Here is a 3,279-nt window from a genome sequence, read left to right on the forward strand (position 1 = left end):
TTGATGTTTGTTAGCTAGTTAAATGGCTTTGATTCGCCGATTGCCGTGTAGGAGGGGCTGCTTCTGCTGCTGGATGTCGGCCTGTCGATGCACCGAGCGCTGCAGGAGGTCAAGAATGTCCGCACCACCCTCGTGCGCAAGAAGGCAAGCAACACGCTCTTTCCATCTGAAAATTTGTGATTGACCCAACCCAATACAAATGCAAGTGTCTGTTAATCTGCCTTTGTGTTTTTTGTACTCTACAGCTGGCTTTTCATAGGAGCGACGAGGTTGGCGTTGTCCTGCTTGGAACTAACGGACTGTTCCTGCATTTGTGGTAACAGAACTTTGCGTGTACATTGGGACTTCAAATATTGCGGGTCCATCATGTGACTAACTTCCTACTTATTAGTTTTTTTCCTGTTAACTAGAAAACCCTTTCTTGTTTTCTTGTTCACTCCAGTATATAGTAGGTTTTAATGTATTGGTGAACTGAATGTAACTTCTATTTCTAGCGGCCTGTATATGTATGGTCCTGATTAATGTCACTCCAAGGAAGCCTTACAGTACATATGTTTGCACTGAACAAGTGTATGTATGGTTCAGAATGGAAAACAATCAAAAAAGTTATTGTTTTCCTCCTTAGCATGCATCTAGTCTTTAGGGAATATTTGTTCTGAAGTCATTACTGCACTATATTTAGCTATGCCATCCCAGTGCTTGAGTCCTGATAACATCCAAGAACAGTATCTGGGACTGGCTTGCATTTATGCTTCTGAAAATTGAAAACTGTGCTACTTAACTTTTTACCTGATGTGACTAGCTTCCTACTTATCAGTTTTTGCCTTGTTAATAACTAGAAAACCTTTTCTTGTTATTTTTCACTACGGCATGTAGGTTTTAATGCAATGGTAAACTGAATGTAACTTCTATTTCCAAGGGCCTGTATATGTTTGGTCCTCATTAATGTCACTTCAGGGAAGCCTTACAGTACATATGTATGCACTGAACAAGTGTACATATATAATTTCCTGGTATATGTGAACTACACATCAGCTTACATGCTTGTGTTTTCAGTTATACATGATTAAGTAGACCAGCTTGACACAAGTACTATATTGTCTGCATTGTGTTGAGGCATGTAGCATAGTAGGTTTCTCGTGTTGATTTACTCATGTATGTGTTTAAGAGCTGAATTTAGATGTTGGGTTTGGCAGGAGAGCGAGGGGGTGGTCACCAAGAAGGAAGGCATTGACTTTATGTCTATCTGGAATGCATCATGAAGACCAAAGTGAATGTGGAGTAGTGCTTTCAGGATGTTGTACTGAAGGTATATGTATATGTTGCCACTTTCAGCTCCGTATTTTTATATCTGGCTTCTTAGCAACATCAATATTGGGCTGTGAAACTGTCCCTGCTTAAACAGCTACTTGTCCACACTTGATTAAAGTGGAAGTACTTGTTCGGTTTTTATGCTAGTATATAGTAGGATTATTACTTAGCTCTTGTTAGTTGGTATTGTTGTTGTACAAGTAGGGCCCTCTCTCCTAGAGATATAATTCTGGGTGCAGGTTCATCATAGTTTTAGTGCAAATATTTGCATCGATGGATGGATGGAGTGTTCCTTTCTTCCTTATAAAGCTAGCCTACTATATTGAAACTGACACGCTTGTGCATGCATGATGATGCAGATTGTAGGCACGCCGAGCCTGCTGGCGGATGCTTCTTCAGGGGCAAAGAAGAAATCTTCAAGAAGAAGGTGCCCGAAGCTGATGCCGCCGCGAGTGACTGATGTTTACATGTTGGGTCACGATTAAAATCATTTGTTGTTGCAGAAAGTTATATGTAAGCAGCCAACTTGTTTGTGCCATCCACTTTATAGCTGGACTGTCCGTTTAATTTATAAATGGTTACTTGTTGCTGCTGTAGGAGCAACATTGCTGATGGCGACGGGTACGTGATGGTGGCTAGTGTGGTGGACGACCCAGAATATGTGGCCCCACAAGTGCACATGTATGTAGCTTTCCTCCTCAAATGCTTCTGCTTCTGCCCCAGCTATTAAGCTAATCAACAACAAATCTTGTGTGTAAAACCATTCTTAAGCCTGGATGGTACTTTTCTTGTTTTTGTCATTTTTGTTCCTACGAAAAGTCTGCTCTCTTTAGCTCGTGCTCGTTACCTCATCCCCTCATGTTTCACAGGAAGATGATAAACCTTTTTAAGATCATGGTGATTAAGCTGACTTTCCATGTATGCTCTCACAATTTAAAATAATTTTGCGTGCGTCTTCCATGCATGTTTGCAGCTACATCTCTGGGTACAAGAACCAGTTCCAGAACTTCATCAAGCACCTGCGCGAAAAGGGTGATGAGGTAGTACATTTTTCTACTGTCATTGGTTGAGTACTACTGAATACTGATGCTGATGCTGATTAGTAGCATGCATGTTTGACTTACTTTCTGGTGTGGATATGCAATGTGACTCACAATTCCTAGCTGTGCATACTGTATACTGTTGACTGTAGTGTGGTACACTTCCTGGAGCATTGTAATGCCGTACCAAGTAGCAGTTGCATGAAGATACTCGACAACACAAAAAGTATGTGTAATGTATCCATGACTTACAATCTGTACGCGAATACCATGTGTAATGGCTCTTATTTTTTGCATCGTCTGAACATTCTTTTTTCTGCTGTATTGTTTCTCACTCACGATTGATCTACTGCTAGGTGAAGGTTTTCAAATGTTGGAGGAGGAGGACAATAGGAACTTCTGTGATGTCTTGTCATCTATTTTCTTTTCTTTGCTGTAGAATAGTTTTGTGTGGCACTTATTCGTTCCTTGGATGTAAAGATATGTACTGCTAGAATGAATGCATGTAAAGATATTCTGGGCTCCTATAACATTCCATGTTGCTTTGAAAATGTATCGGAACTGGGCTAGGCCCAAGATAGCATGTAGTGTGATGTGTTGTAATGTCAATGGCATAATAAAAAAAGTTGGATTGGATCAATTACTTCGGCCCTGCCCAAGATATATTGAACAATTATTTCTGAGGGGAAAACTTGAGAGGCCCAGCAAAGAAATGGCCCAGAAAAATACAAGACAAAAAATCTGTCGAAAGGGATAGGCAAAGAAATTAAAAATGCCAAATTACTGGGCCAGGCCCATGTAGCTAGCGAAAATTAACAGAAAAAATATATATTAAAAAGGCTGAATTAATGGGCTCGGCCCATCTAAAGCACCGAAATGGACCAGGCTGATTCTAAGTAACGACCTTTTCAATTGGTCGCAATTTTGC

The 3,279-nt window shown here is 40.5% G+C and overlaps 1 long non-coding RNA gene across 2 annotated transcripts; it reads left to right on the plus strand.

Moving 5' to 3' along the window:
• Window positions 1-944: 944 nt before the first annotated feature.
• LOC141021478 (uncharacterized) lies at window positions 945-2,932 on the plus strand. Of its 2 annotated transcripts, XR_012182789.1 has the most exons (5): window positions 945-1,309; window positions 1,671-1,824; window positions 1,909-1,992; window positions 2,285-2,351; window positions 2,708-2,932. It is a non-coding gene; the product is annotated as an uncharacterized lncRNA (long non-coding RNA). The 2 variants fall into 2 exon arrangements; XR_012182788.1 differs by having other exon boundaries at window positions 949-1,309; window positions 1,909-2,351.
• Window positions 2,933-3,279: the final 347 nt, after the last annotated feature.

This window comes from Aegilops tauschii, chromosome 4 (assembly GCF_002575655.3).
Source record: "Aegilops tauschii subsp. strangulata cultivar AL8/78 chromosome 4, Aet v6.0, whole genome shotgun sequence".
NCBI classification, from domain to species: domain Eukaryota; kingdom Viridiplantae; phylum Streptophyta; class Magnoliopsida; order Poales; family Poaceae; genus Aegilops; species Aegilops tauschii.